Below are 16307 nucleotides of genomic sequence, written 5' to 3'. Positions count from 1 at the left end.
TATCTTTGTATCAAGACTTAGCGGCAACAAAAGTTTTAGTGACTCGAATTTATACCATCGAATGAGAACGTATTATACCTGTCTAAAATATTTATTAACTAACATTTGTATGGTATCTATTTTATACATACAATTATATAAAGAAACCTTTCATACATCTAATCTAATCTAATCTAACTTATAATAAAAGACTACAAATAATGCCACATGTCATTCTCTCCTTCAACCTCATAAATTTTATTTATAATTATTTAATAAATTTCTTTTAATATTAATATTAATAACTAATATATAGATATCATTTATTTTTATCCTTAACTTTATCATTTATTTTTACTTTTAACATAAAGTTTTTCATTTTTTGCAATTTAATCCCAACTCTTTTCTATTTTCAATTTTGGTCCACCATACTTATCATTTTCCCAAGTTTTTCGTTTCGTTCTAAATTTTGTGAGTTAATGCACCACAAAGTGCATGTAAGATTCAACATTTTTTCCGTATATTTTTTCCGTTTGACTGGCCCGTCACAGCACATCTATTTTTCTCCGTTTAACAAGTTCGGCCAACGTACGGGTCCTGGATTGACTTAGTTACTTTTTTCTATGTTTTACGTTTCGGTTTAATTTCTCCTCAACGAGTGTTCGTGATTTAAAGATTTTACGTCTGCTTTTCGCTCGGCAGTATTTTTTCGTTTTTATTTAATGTTTTACGAACTTTTCCGGTGTTGGTGGTCGCTGACACTGGTATAGCATTGGTACCATTTGACACAGTTTTACAACAACCGTTGCATTGCAAAGGCTTAATACTAGTATGATTATATAAAGAAACATTTCAATTAAACTTATCGTTACTATATAAACATCTGGCCATTCTATAAAAGTAATAAAAGAATATTTTCTTATAATCCAAAACTTTCCATAAAAGAAAAAAACATACAAACAGTGCAGAGGGACTAGCGCAAACCAAAAAGGAAATTAGCAGGATCGATACTTAAAAGGCATACAGTATGACAAAAAAAAGTAAATACGAAAACATTTTATAAAGAATAAAAGGGCATATAAACAATGCATAGGGACCAAGACAAGTCAATCAGAAAATCAGTAGGGTCAACCTATACAAAGGACCAAATGTATAAATATCACCGACATTGTCTTTTAAAATTATATTTTAAAGAATAAATTGATGAATGATGTTGATTCATAAAAGCAATCAAATTTTCTTGTGACCAAACATTGAAAAAAACAATTCTACAGTATACATTAATTTTTCAAGTAAAATAAAATGAAATCAAATGAGCCTCCTCATTCGCCACATATCCCAGCAAGATGCTGGAACAAAAACCACCACCAAACCTTTTACAACAATAGCTAGAAATACCATCAAGTTCAATACACCTCATATTAAATTACAAATTCAAATCAAATAAGCACCAAGTCCCAAGTATAAAGTATTCCACTTCTTAAGTTTAGTTTTTGAACTGTTTCTAATGCGATTAAAATCAGTGGCGGATCCAGGAACTTTTCCATGGGGGTGAGAAACATTTTTAAAAATTTTAGGCCCCTAGGTATATAAGTAAAAAAATGGGTTCGTATCGGGTCGGTTTGGGTCAGGTCATGTAAAACAAAAGAAATTGCGCCATAACATCCCTACTCATGGTTCCTATCATAAACAAATTGATGCATAAGTTCATCGCTCCATAACATAATGTTTCAATTTTAATTTTCAACCCTAGAAATCGTGTGTAATCACTCTAAAAATCATCTAAACAACATAATCACCCTAAAAATCATCTAAACAACCATAAACAACGTCAAAACACATGAAATTTCAAACATATTTAAGAATTTTGTTACCCTTTGGTGTCGGACGGCGGTGGTTCGCGGCTGCTGATGACGTGCTGTTGTGTTCGATGATCGCTGGTAGGAGACGACCCAAGAGAGGGAGGGCGGGAGGAATTCTAAGGGACTATTGAGCTTATTTTAATTATTATAGTTTGAACTTAGGTTGGGTTTGTTTAATAGGCTAGTAATTAGTGGGCTAATTATGTTTAATGAAATAGTGGGTTAAGGTATTGGGTATTTGGGTTAAGTTGGGTAGTATAAGTTTATATAATTTAGGTAGTTTTTTTAATTAGAGTTTACTAAAAAAATTTAAAATATAAATCGAAAACATTTTTTACCTAAGGTGTGTGGACGGTATTGGGTATTTGGGTTAAGTTGGGTACCCAATCCGGACGCTCAATCTGAGTTGAACCAGTTGCAAATGGGTGAATCAGGTAATGAAACTGAAACTGAAAATCATAACCCAGATTAAATTCAAGTAGTGCAAGAGCAAGCCAAACTATCCATATTCTAAAAATAAAAAAATGACTTCAAATGATGTAAGCAAAGATGAATTTGAATCATCTAATGGAAGAAGAAATTCCATTTTATTTGCAAACAAAATATTCATTCTTTCTGCTTCTCGATCTGTCAATGTAAATTAAAGTTATACAAGATAGACATCGTTTATAATGCCAGCAGGCGACCATTTTCACAGAAAAAAACCAACAAAATTAAAGGTTTTCATTTCTTTCAGGTGCAATACTTAAAAAAGATAAAATATAACACCTTACCTATCAACATTCATCTATTTAGCATCTTTAATTGATTCATAAACACATTGGCAGATTCAAGGTCGGTGCCCGACTTTTTCTTCCCTTGCAAAACAATATAAATAATGTTAAGCTTCTCACTCATACAAAACTATTAAACCAATTTAACTATGAATTGTCTAATGAACAAAATGCAAATGGGAAATTGTTTCCAGTTGCTAGCGACACTATGGCTACTCGAGGTGACCAAGCTAGGTTGAGATCATAGACAATCCAACCGGCAGTCAAGTCTAAAAAGTAGACCGAAAAAGGTAAGAATACATGTATGCAGCCGGAAACAAATCCAACTGTTCACTGAAGCAATTGGAATTTCAACTTAGGAAATTAAAAAACTTAAATTTCTTCTAGAATCTAGATTATTGGCAGCTCGTGTGTCAATTTATGCGTTTTGAAGAAGAATGTGAACTAACTTAGGGTCCTAAGTATCTTATGTCATTTCATTAATGCGATTAATGCTTCTGAACATGGAGGATCCTTCCAAAGTGATTACATGGTTTTTAATCTCACATATACAGTCGTATTATCTGTCAATTCCCCCAACATCTCTCAAAGCAAAAAGCTACAAAAATAAAACTAAAATTTAAGCATGAACTTAAACATAAGCAATTAAGTATCTTTTAAAAGTACTGGTATGAACTTAAACATAAGCAATTAAGGTTTACTATTTTAAAAGTACTGGTATGATCTTAAACATAAGCAATTAAGGTTTAATGCATTAACATATAATCATATATAACAAATAAAACACGAAACCAAATATACATAAGCAAAAATATAACCTTTTAGTAGACGGGGCTGCAATATTCCATCATCCCCTCCAGATTCGGATGCTGCTCAAGCATGCATCATTTAAAAGATAGCGTATTAACCACATATGGCAAAAATATCTGAAAGCAATGAACATGCGACTTGCATCTCACAAGTAGAGATACTAATATACAATATATTTAGAATAGGGACCGTGTTGATATCATCATATATCACCAACGATAAACATAATTACTCAATGTAGCAATTCATATGGCTTACTGGAATCCTGCACATCGCTTTAGAGAACCAAACAAAATTTCAACTTGAAGTCTAAAGGTTAGACAAAAAAGAAAGAATATAATTTAAACCAATATATCCAAGGGAAATAGCATAACTCTTTTCTTAAAATTCTTCAAGATGTTCAGATTGAACCACAAATTATAAATATGTTAATAGCTTAGTTAGTTGTTGTTAAACGTGTAAGAATCTTGTGATGTGAATCAAGGTTCACCGTGTAATATCTGAATATCGAATGGCCATGACACTGACACATGTATCCTTTTAAAGCATATACATATGCTTGTTAAACTTAATCATAGACCCTATTTTATTTTGTCCTGACCACAGGTCCAAAATACATATTAAAAGATCAAAATTTAACAAATATCATACCACCAAACTAAGTAATTTGGTCTACTTTTTATTAATTGGGAAATTGAAAACAGGCAAGAATAGCGGACCTTCTTGTGTAGCCAATTGTGAAGACAAACTATGAGCAACCACTAAGTGTTCCTTTCGAGAATCCTGATGCATTATTTATACATCTGGCAACATAGAGAATCAATGCCTTGATAACATCTGAAAGAAGATTATTATGTGATCAAAGGAAACAAATCAAATTAGAATATGAAAAACTCATATGTTTCTAAAATAGGGTACCAAAAGGTAAATATACAGGTAAATCATGAATAGGTGTAATTAGTCATAAACACACATATATTACGACTCACTCAAATAAACTTGTATACATGACCTAAACAGGATCAAACAATTAGTGATGGAAAAAAGAACCTTGGAGCAAGTGAGAGAAAGACATTATTTGATTAACAATTCAAATAAAACAAATACATACAGCAAGAGTAGTGGCTAGAATCCCCCAAATCCCAATCTCGTGTTCTTCTTCCTTTCTGTAGCGATGGCAGGGTATGTTTTGTAGAGTGGTTCTTGAATTATCCCAATTGCCTTTCCCTGTTTCAACTTCGTCGTGGATTTGCTTCTTGAACACATAATATAAGGCTATTTGTTACCAAATTCATCTGCAAGAATGGCCAAAAATTGCAGAATTGACAGTGTTCTGACCCTAAACATCCTAGAGATGCAGATAAACACAAAATTGATCGATAAAACCTATCTGTGGATGAAATTCAAACGAGAGGGATTCATAAAAGAGGGAGAGGGAGAGGGAGATGAAGACTGAGGGACTTTAATCATATGTTTTTGAAAACTTACATGTGGATGAAATCACGTCTCGAACTCTTGGAACCGTACAAATTCTCCTCATTGTCGCCGGGCTGTGGAGGTGGGATGGTAGTTTTATGGGTGGGGAGGAGATACGAGACAACTGCTGGGCAGCCTAAAATCATAGGAGGTAGAAAACGTGGGGCAAAACCTTAACCGACAAAGAAACCGTCGATAACTGCTGATACAGCGGTTAAAAAAGTGAGTTTAAAGGGCTGAGATTAAACCTCAGCAAGATCCAATGGTCAAGGTTGATTTGAAAGTTGTTTACACTTAATGGGAACTATATATATATATATAATTGCTAAAAGTTCATTTTGTAGAAAACTAGGTGATGCGCCGCCCGCGTTGCGGGGCGATGGCCGAATAATTCTCAGCCAATTAAAAAAACAGTACTGTAGTTTTGTTAGAAATAAAAAGTAAAAACAGTGTTACGCAGTTCTTTGACACGATTTTTAGCTGGGAGCAAAGTCATATTTTTATTTTTACTTGGGGAAAAATCAAATTTTTTCCCGAGGGTAAAATCCTAATTTTTAGCTAGGGGAAAACCATACTTTTGTTTTGCACTGGGGCAAAAACGTAATTTTGAATTGAGTGTGATATTGTATTTTTGAACCGAGGGGAAATTCGTAAATTTTAGCTGGGGCGAAAGCATAAATTTATTTTGAACTGGGGGCAAATACGTAATTTTAAACTGTGGGGGAAAACCGTAATGTTAAAGTAGGTATAAAATAATAAACTGGTGTAAATTCGTAATTTTAAGTCGGGGAAAAAGAAAATTTTATTTTGAACTGGGGCGAAAACGTAACTTTTGCTGAGGGTAAAAGCGTAATTTTTTTCGGAGGGCGAAATCGTATTTTTTAGCTTGAGGCAAAAGGGTAAATGTATTTTGAAGTTGAGACAAAACCGTATTTTTTAACTGAGGGCAAAAACGTAATTTTAAAGTGGATATAAAATAATAAACTGGGTGGTCCAATAGGTATTGCTTGCCGCTCATTTGGACCAATGGGAGTAAAACACTATTGCAGGGCAAAAACGTAATTTTAAAGTGTGTATAAAATAATAATCTGGTTGGTTCAATGAGAAAGAGGCGACTACCCATTTAAACCAATACCAAAAAAAAAAAAAAATAAACCTAGCCGTCATTTTGGCCAATCATTTGATTGCCCTATTCCCCCGACAGACTCATCTTAGAAATGTATATGTTGGAAATGGTTTAGGAGTCCAATTAAATGCCCTATGGACTTAATTACGTTGGATATATATCAAATACATGTGGAGGAACCTCCGGTACGTGAAATCGTGGAAAAGAAAAAGAAGCAAGCTAGCAACCTGGTGAACTATTTATATTTTTTTACGAAGAACCATGATCCTGTTTTTGAGTTTGTTTCATGTTTGATTACGAGAGACTAAAACTTTTAAAGCCACTTAGGTTTGGATAATTTATTGATGCGTGTTTAATATTTATTTTGACTATTTAATTTTGACAACGTGTTGGAGTAAATTAGGTATAAGTTGTTGCTAGAATTGATTATGTATGTTACTGTTTTGCTGAATTTGTTGATTTAGTTGATGAGTTTGATGTTTTTGGTAGGAATAAGTCACCACTAGTTGTGTTAAACTTGCTTTTAGGTTCGCGATTCTTAATCTAATTGTTTGAACTTGGTAACAATTCATAACATAAAATCAATTTAAAATAAACTAGACATTAGTGTGCACCCATCTTCTTTGATTCGAGAGATAATTAGAAGTAGCTAGGTAATTCTGTGTATTGTATGGTAGTTTTGAGCACCCGATAACTCGGGGTTCGTCTGCTTATTCGTGTGTCAGTCAGTCCTAGGATTTTGGTGTATCATGTTATAGCTTTCTTCACATCTAGAGGGTTGGTTAAGGGTAGTCTTTGCAATCTAATAGTTGATTTAGGACCTTTAATTAGGCTTGTTTCCTCATAGCACTCCATCACACATTTTGATTGTGTTCATTGATCGGTTTTTAGGTTCTTGAGTTAGTGGGTCACTTTCCTTGTTACCTAATTGCTATAGGAGCTATTCTCTTTCACAAGGGAGTAGTCAGTTAGAAACTGAAACCCAAGTCATTTGTCAGATAGTTGTCTTCACGTGTCATTAGTGATTCCTACCTAAGTGGCGTGTTCATCTCTCTTGGTTGAGTTAACAGTTCTTAGTTGCCTTCGTGATCGTTAGGTTCGTTAGATAGTTAATTTAGTAAAAACATTAGTTATTTAATTCTAAAATAAAAACCAAATTCTTAAAATCAATTTAAGGCTAGAATTGTGATTAGGATTAATATTGCTAGCCTAGAGTCCATGGTTCGATACTCGGTCTTGCTAGTCATGTTGATCAGTTCTGTTTAAAACATAAAGGAAAACGAAATAACATACCTTTGATTGCATCAGTAGAGAATCCAGTCAGAGACGCAGCCACGGAGTTCGACATAGTTGTCAGTTTAGATCTGGTTCCTCCTTAGGGTGTAAAGTGATGATGATGGTGAACCGAAAGTAGGGAGGTTTCGGTTATAGAGAGAGAGGGACGAATTGTGATGTTATGTTGTTAGGTTGTGTGTCTTACCTTTAACCTCTCTAATAATCTCATTATATATACACCCAAGAGGAAACCCAATTAGTTAATAAGGGTAATATGGTCCATCAACAATTACCACCTAATTATTAATAGGTTATTAATATATTTTGATCTATATTATATAAATGATAATGATGGCTACTAGATTAAATATAAATAAATAAATATTTAATCTTACATTCTCCCACTTAGCCGAATAATCATTTATCATGAGTATTAGATTAGTCTGATCAGAAGTTAATACTTATTTTAGCCTTAAACAAGTACTATAGCAGAGAAATACAGCCGTTGAATCATTATGCGACTCAAGACCCCCATTAGTCATACTATAGCCTTAATTTAAAACCTAACAGTTATGATCAAAATAAGTAAGCCCTTTAACGTTTGATTTGTATTTATAGTTGTCTATATGTCATTACACCGGCAGAACATATGTAAGAGACATACAAAATCAAACTGATGAGGAATATTAAAAGTTAATCATTCATAGTACGATATGCAGTTGTACATAGTCATCAATAAACCCGTGATTATTATAAGCGCTTACATAATAGTTATGGGTGATAGACTTTTAGTTATAGGATCCTTAAGCATATCATGAATGCATTCGATACAAAGATTTAGTTTCCTCAATTCGTTCATAAACGAATAATTAATTGTGTATCGAAGTTTAATGCAGCACCTCTCGAACTGTTACTGTTCAAGGAGACATGGTAGCTGACTTTATCACAATAAGTCTTCAATATATTAATTAGATGGAGTTAATAAATTTATGAGTCCACTGATAAATTTTCAACAACATTTAGTGACTATTGCTTTGTGATCAACAATATATTATATCGTTATAACTTAGGTTGTTATTATCAGTTTATTATGACTCCTCCATAAGATAGGTTTTGTCTGCTGACATAAAGATATACCCGAAATTACATTTTGTCATCTTTGAATATTACAAAGTTAGAGTAATAAACCGGGTTGAGTTCACTTCTTCTTTAAATTATAGCCTCTCGTTTCTTTTAAAGATATTGTAATACTCTATTAGATGCTTCACATTAATCTAGACATATCTAGTGTGTTGCAATGTGAATAATACTTAAACGAGTATAGACTTAAACTTACATAAGGCTTCTAATTAATGAAGCGTAAGAAATAATCTCATTTATCCTATTGTCCTCTAAAGGAGAGCAGTACTGTCACACCCCAACCGATGGCGGAAACATCGGGATGAGACGAACAAATTGCTCAAAACAACATAACACTAAATGTGACAATATGAATTAAATCGTTTTATTAAATTCTAAGGTAGGGTACATAGTTCCAAATAAATAAACATAACATTCGACAATAATCAAAAATGCTAAGTGGGTTTCTAATGTCCATCCTAGCTTGATTCTTGTTTTCTTGATCATTCAACCTGCAATATGTATTAAAATAAAATCAACAAAAGCATGTTGGCGAGTATACAAGTTTTCATACATAGCATAGTACGTGTTTAAAATGTTGCTCATATCCATATGTGAGATACAATATCATATTGACAGTATATACTCGAAACGATGTTACTCTATGTGTCCAAACCAAAGTTTAACGCAATTAAAGTGTACCCAAACGAGTTTGAGTAGGTTGACATAGTTTAAATCTAACAATACCTGCTCATAGAACAGGAGGGGCGTTTCTCAACCTATAGCGCTACCATTGTTAGGGGAGGCTTGTACGAAGTTAATGAACACATAGTCATTAGGTGTTTACAGTAGCATAACATGTCTAACATGATTAAAATGTATCACATAGAATAAGGATAGAGTGTGCATAAAATGTTTAACGTGTTGTGATGTTTGATATGTAATACATATTGCACCCAAAAGTGTAAAACGAAAATGGGTCATGTATACTCACATTGATTGCGTTGCGCTTTCTTGTAAGAAGGTACGAGTAAAGATGGAGAACCCAAATGCACGAGAGTGATTATCCTAGAGATTTAGAATACCACACAACGTTCTTATTAATATTTATAGGTTAAATAAGATCCTACTTTCGATTGTTTGTATATTATAATTTATCTTGTAATAAACCTTTATTGATATAAAGGATTTATAATAAAATGTTGTTTATTGGTTTTATTAAAAAGGAAGTTTAATTATAAGAGAAAAGAGAAATAAATAAAACTAATATTTATAAGTTGCATTGCATTTATGTTGAGAACTTAACTTTCATTTATATAGAAGCTAAGCCATATACTGGTTTCAAAAAAAAGCATATTGCAATAACAATGTAGGGGACAAGGTTCGAACCCACGACCTCCTGGTCGCTCTACTTGGTTCTGTTATATATTTTAAACAGGAAGAAGACTCATGTTTTTAATATTGAAAATTCTTATTTCATGAATTTTGACAAACAAAACCTTGTTTAAACTTTGAAACGTATTTTTAGCATTGAAAACTCTCATTTCATGAACTTAAAACTTATTTTTAGTATTGAAAATTTCATGAACCTAAAATTTATTTTTAGTATTGAAAACTATCACTTCATGAAATTTAAGCTAAACTTTGAAAATATATGTTATCACCTAGTTAAGCGACAGTGTGTATATCTCTATATATATATATATAAACTCTCTTTGACAGGTTACTAATATCGAACAGAGCACAATGTTTCAACAATGTTTCAAGGAAGAATTAAAGAGATGACCAAGAGATATACCGAGAGAACCAAGTTAAACTCCGACGTGAATCCCGAGACGTGTATCATCTTCTTCAAAAGGACAATTCGTAACTGTTTAGGAATTCGCTCAATAAGTTCGGTTGTTCAAATGAAGAACATACCAGAATTTAATAATACATGTCAACGGAATGTTAAACGAGGAGTAAAAGAAACAAGAAAGTATATACCGAACGTGAACGACGTGGAGGTTTCCGGTCGTCTTCTCGATCTCCGGCGATGTTTGTTTCTCTCTGGCAAAGCTCCGGTTGTTCCGGCGAGAGTGCGAGGTTATGCGAAAAGTGTTGCGGTGTTGTGTAGTGTCACGGTTCAAGGGGAGAGGAGGTGTGTGGGGTATCGAGATGTCGAGAAAGGTTTGTGGGTGTCGGTTATATAGTATCTCGCAAGTCTCGTAATTCTGGAAATGGTTGGTGCTTGATTCGTATGCGGGTTGTAAAATATGTCAAGATTTATGATTGGTGTTAAAACGGAAACGCGGAATTGTTATAATTTCCGAAAAAAAAATTCGTGTATAAGAATGAGGACTTGGTTCACGGCCATGTTCATGATTATGTTTAAAAGGAAACGCGGATCACAAATTTCGATCCCGATAAATCAGCTATCAAGCAGAAAAAGGAAACTCACATGGTTGACATGCTGTGTTCTAGGCGGCAAGTTTAAAAAAGGAATCAGCGATTAAATAGGGCATATATATCGAAGGAAATGGATTTAGTAACAAATCTGATTAGTGGTGGAGTGGTAAGATGGCTGTTTGTTGGACTGTTCAACGCGGGTTCGAGTCCTGGCATAAGCCACCTTTTTTTTATTTTTGCATTTAACTGACTTAACTGACTTTTCTAACTCAGTTAGTGGTTCTCTCTTATTAATACTAACCTAGTTAGCTTGTAACTCTTAATCTAACTAACTTTGCTAACCTTTAATATGTTTTTCTTAACTTTGTTAATTTGAATTAACCCAAACTAATAATTCTTTTATTTAAAAAAACATTTATTTATTTAATTAATTAAAATATTAATTTATTTATTTAGAAAAGAAAAAAAATATAGTTTATTAACTTAACTTTCTTAACTCGCTTATGTACTAAATCTTATAATTATTTGTTTTAACTAGACTAACTAAATTACTATTATAAAAAGAATAAAATTTCTTAATTGTAAATTTAGTTAAATAAAACAATATTGATAATTATTTCTTTAATAATTGAATATAGGATTTAAATAAATATTGAATAAATAAATAAATGATTAAAAGTGAATAAATGATTTAAATAAAAGAATAAATAATTAATAAATAATGTATTTAATTTAAATAAATGAATAAATAAATAATTTTATAAACGCGAAAATTTACGGAGCGTTACAGTCTCCCCTACTTTAGGAGATTTCGTCCTCGAAATCAAAGAGAAGATTTTTGAAAAGATGACATCTACGAATTCAAGTTGTGAATGAGACTTTGATCATAATGATTCTTTAAGAAAAATTGTTTAATGCATGTAATATGTAGCACCTTGTTTCACATTGTGTTTCACGTAGGATAACATGAATAAAGTGACATGAATTTTCACATAGGGTAACATGTATGATAAAAGCATGATAAATTTAATTTGCTCACGAAGGAGTATCATTAATTGTTTTAGGTTGCGACAATAGTGTGAAATGTGTCTCCTAGCTAGAAATGAATGAAACGCTCAAACGTAAAACACATAATAATTGAGATAACATAAAAGAGATTTAACATAAAACATGGATTAGTTAATTAAGTGTTAACAAAACCAAGTATTTAATAGCAAACCATCTGTTAGCGCGGATCGATTAAACAGCTTAAAATAATGAGGTTTCCAGTCTTGTGTGATCAGTAATGCCCAAGTCTTGTGCGATCAATAAGGCCCAAGTCTTGTGCGATCAATAAGGCCCAAAACTTGTGCGATCAGTAAGGCCTTGTGCGATCAATAATGACTTGTGCGATCAACAATGACTTGTGTGATCAGTGAGGCCCAAATCTTGTGCAATTAGTCAGGCCCAAGTTTTGTGCGATCAGCACTGTCTTGTGCGATCCACAAGTCTTGTTCGATTACCCTTGTGTAACTGTCTTGTACGATCAGACCACGTCTCATGTGATCTGATCTTGTGCAACTGAAGGGAAAACTTGTGCGATTAGTTCATTTATAATTTCGAACCTACTGTTAATAGCTGTTTCTTGTGATTATAACTAAAACTCGAAATTTAAGGGATTGTGGGATAGTGTTTCCTATTTTATTTATGATCTAAACTTATCAAATATTTCGAAAATAATAACCGAAAAATCTATCAACAGTTTTCGAAATTTTAATAGATAAAATTCAGATCAAACATTGGAAAAAACATCCACTAATCCAAATTATATTCCAAATCTTAGGGAATTTTCGAGTTTTATTTAGAACAAAAGATTAACCCTAAAAAATAAAAACATAATTCTGGTTTCCGAAATCTAAATTTTAAGACTTTCTTTAATGGATTTCGAATATTAGTTTACCCATTATAATTTCGAGTCAATTTATCAAACATATTTTTCTGAAAATAGGGATTTCGGTACCAAGGAACCCGAAAACAGCCGAGACCTTTTAAGGCTTTAAAATTTTCGTTTTCTAGATTTTTGTTCCCAGAATAATGGATACAAAACCAGAACTGATTTATCAACATATGCTCTGATACCACATGTTGATCAGTTCTGTTTAAAACATAAAGGAAAACGAAATAACATACCTTTGATTGCATCAGTAGAGAATCCAGTCAGAGACGCAGCCACGGAGTTCGACATAGTTGTCAGTTTAGATCTGGTTCCTCCTTAGGGTGTAAAGTGATGATGGTGGTGAACCGAAAGTAGGGAGGTTTCGGTTATAGAGAGAGAGGGACGAATTGTGATGTTATGTTGTTAGGTTGTGTGTCTTACCTTTAACTTCTCTAATAATCTCATTATATATACACCCAAGAGGAAACCCAATTAGTTAATAAGGGTAATATGGTCCATCAACAATTACCAACTAATTATTAATAGGTTATTAATATATTTTGATCTATATTATATAAAGGGGAATTGGCCTGTAATAATCCCACCTAGACCTTATTGGTCATTAATAATCCCACCTCAGAATATTCCCCCCACCAGTCCCACCTTTCACCTATTTTTCCTACAATGGTCCCCCGTTAAAAAAACTTAACGGAGTTAAGCTTTTTTCCAAATTACAAACAGATTTTTTAGGGCTTTTGATCAGAACGATGATACAAGTCCATTGATGTAAAACTTACTTCGAAATGGTGCTCCAAGTGGCTTGATTTTAGTTAATTGGAAATTTAAACACCCGAATTGAAGCACCGTTTTCATCGTTTGGAGCACCGTTTCGAGGCAAGTTATACATCAATGGACTCGTATCGTCGTTCTAATCAAAGCCCTAAAAAATTTGTTTGTAATTTGGAAAAAAGCTTAACTCCGTTAAGTTTTTTTAACGGGGGACCATTGCAGGAAAAATAGGTGAAAGGTGGGACTAGTGGGGGGAATATTCTGAGGTGGGATTATTAATGGCCAATAAGGTCTAGGTGAGATTATTACAGGCCAATTTCCCTTATATAAATAATAATGATGGTTACTAGATTAAATATAAATAAATAAATATTTAATCTTACAAGTCATACTACTTTCACATCTGGTTCACTTGACGTTATGTACACATCTGGTTCACTTGACGTTATGTACAGTTAGTGAGTTCTGCTTTTAAAACTTGGTCATACAAAATTAATTGCCAAAATCACACATCACAAACAAACTCACAATCTACAAGTTTGATCTTTCTCTATCTAAGATTCTCTATCTCTATAGAAACCCTTGGAAAAACCAACACCTAAATCTTCTTTCATTTAGATATTTATATGTTTGGGCCCAAGGCCTTAGGCCCCTAATGGGCTTAACTCACCATTAGGTTATAAATTGAAGCCTAAAGCATATTTACAAGGTAATTACCTAAAAAACCAAAAAGTTAAACATCTAGCTAACTTTCACAAAATGTATATCAACAGAAGCAACCAGTGGGGTCATCCTCTCGCTGAAAGTCGTAATCCATTGATAGTTTAGAAGAAGTTCTAACCAATGCCTATACTCACGTCTCATGCAACTCGACCATTGGAAACAACGCTCGTATCCATAAATGTTTTTGTAAAGAAATCGGTGCTACGCCTCGAACCCCCGAACACTTAAAGTCACATTGGCACATCCAAACTCCAGTAAACAAGTTTACCGGTATGTTCAAGGAATGGCAATCAGATTAAGAAAAGCGATTGGTCAGATGATCTAGTTATGAATCAAACCACATGTTCAATATTGTAAAAAACGTACCAAAATGACATGAACCGCCACCCATCCGACCAAAGGGGACTAAGACAACTTCCATCGACTATACCATGTCCGCTTTCCACACGAACACAGTTGGCGTCGATCCTCGACGCTAATGAAACTCCGGAGTCGATTGCCAATTTTGGGGTTAGTCTGGAGGAAGAATATGAAGACCTTGTTCATCCAATTGGCCAAAAAAAGGCAAAGACGGCGAAAGTAAAGGAAAAAAGCAAAATTGAAGGCGACATTGAGACGACGAACTCAAGGTGCGGATGTCAGTATATGTGGATAAATGAGTGGAAACTATAGACATGTTCAAAGGTCAAATGAAAAAAAAAAATCTATATATCTAATGGATTCGCACATGTAGTTAGATTGTATGAAAACGCATTTCGAGTTAAAAGAGACGATAAAAATACAACATAATTTGTCTTATTTAATTTTTGTTTAAGTATGTTCTATTATTTAAATATATATGAAATATAAAATATAAATTATTATAAAATTATAAAAGTGATTTGATTTATATTAAATTAACTGGGAAAGTAGGTAATAAAGTTGAGTCTGAGGTGAAGGTTTGTAGTAGGGGTGGGATGTTTTACCTAAAATACCGGTATCGTATCGATACCGTGCCGACCAATCATAAACGGTACCGGTACTGATACTGTTATTTTTTCGAATTTCGGCATGGGTAAATAACGGTATCAATACCAGTATTTTTGGTTGAAACCGGTATTAGTACCGAATTTTAATAAGGAATTCGAAGTGTTTATTTATTTTTTTTTACTATATTTATCCTTCAATATAATTGATGAAACAATGGTTAACCTGGCAGGGTTAACTCACTGGTCTCGTCAAGAAGGGTTAATCCCTTCCTCTCGAGGATCGCTGGATGGATCGTCCGCCGGTTGATCTCCTGCACAAGGAAACAAGCCGTGACTCGTAACAAGGAGGATGGGGTGGGGGTGCTCCTTGTTACCACTTTCCGGCGTGAGAATCAGTAATTTGCTTGGGAAGCAAAGTGTGATAATAGTAGTAGTGAGAGAGTTGTGAAGAGATACCTGAAACCTGGTTTGGGGTTGGTATTTATAGCCTAGGAGTGAAGGAGGAGCTGAAAGGACAGACTGACGACGTGCTGCCCTTATGCAGGTGTGTCAGGCTTGTCGGTTGTGGAGGTGAAGCCACGTCCTACTGCAGTGTCAGTCTGTTGCTCACGTGTGGTCTGACAGGCGACTGTCATTGGTGCCACTTGCTCTGTACTGTCAGTCCCACTTGCCTTGTGGGCAGGATGCGGTGCCGCGCCGCATCGCTACCTGCGGTAACTGCCGTTGTTCCCGCGTTGTCCTTCTGGCAAAGACTGTGGGATGCGGTGCCGGGCCGCATTGCCACTTGAGGTGACTGTTGCTGTTATCCTGATCCCTTGTATTGATAGAAGTGTTCACAGGATGCGGTGCTAGGCCGCATCGCTTGTGTACACCGTTTTCATACACTAGATGCGGTGCCACGCCGCATTGTTATACCGTTCTCATACTCCAGGTATGTCCTCTTCCATCATTGGGCAGATTAGATTCGACCTCTGTGTTCGCGCGTGCCCGCATGGACACAGATAAGTCTTTAGCTAGTGGGGGTTTCGATAAGGGTAATGGTCACTCGCGGTCATGCTGACGCGAGATCTGGGACCATACCCCTTCAAGTCCCCCCAGTCGAGT

At 34.2% G+C, this 16307-nt stretch overlaps 2 long non-coding RNA genes across 5 annotated transcripts; both read right to left on the bottom strand.

The window, feature by feature from the left end:
- Positions 1–1724: 1724 nt before the first annotated feature.
- Positions 1725–5087, bottom strand: LOC110911293. Of its 4 annotated transcripts, none has more exons than XR_004881318.1 (4): positions 4913–5087; positions 4536–4719; positions 2615–4261; positions 1725–2290 (listed from the first exon to the last, which is right to left on the bottom strand). It is a non-coding gene; the product is annotated as an uncharacterized LOC110911293 (long non-coding RNA). The 4 variants fall into 4 exon arrangements; XR_004881317.1 differs by lacking the exon at positions 1725–2290 and having other exon boundaries at positions 2348–3212; positions 3433–4261; positions 4913–5082; XR_004881319.1 differs by lacking the exon at positions 1725–2290 and having other exon boundaries at positions 2348–4261; positions 4536–4772; positions 4913–5068.
- Positions 5088–8790: 3703 nt separating this feature from the next.
- Positions 8791–10760, bottom strand: LOC118487313. Its single transcript, XR_004881315.1, has 4 exons — positions 10407–10760; positions 10219–10290; positions 9415–9488; positions 8791–8932 (listed from the first exon to the last, which is right to left on the bottom strand). It is a non-coding gene; the product is annotated as an uncharacterized LOC118487313 (long non-coding RNA).
- Positions 10761–16307: the final 5547 nt, after the last annotated feature.

This window comes from Helianthus annuus, chromosome 15 (assembly GCF_002127325.2).
Source record: "Helianthus annuus cultivar XRQ/B chromosome 15, HanXRQr2.0-SUNRISE, whole genome shotgun sequence".
Taxonomy (NCBI): domain Eukaryota; kingdom Viridiplantae; phylum Streptophyta; class Magnoliopsida; order Asterales; family Asteraceae; genus Helianthus; species Helianthus annuus.
The sequence above is the reverse complement of the archived record's forward strand: the minus strand, read 5'-3'. Positions and strand labels throughout refer to the sequence as shown.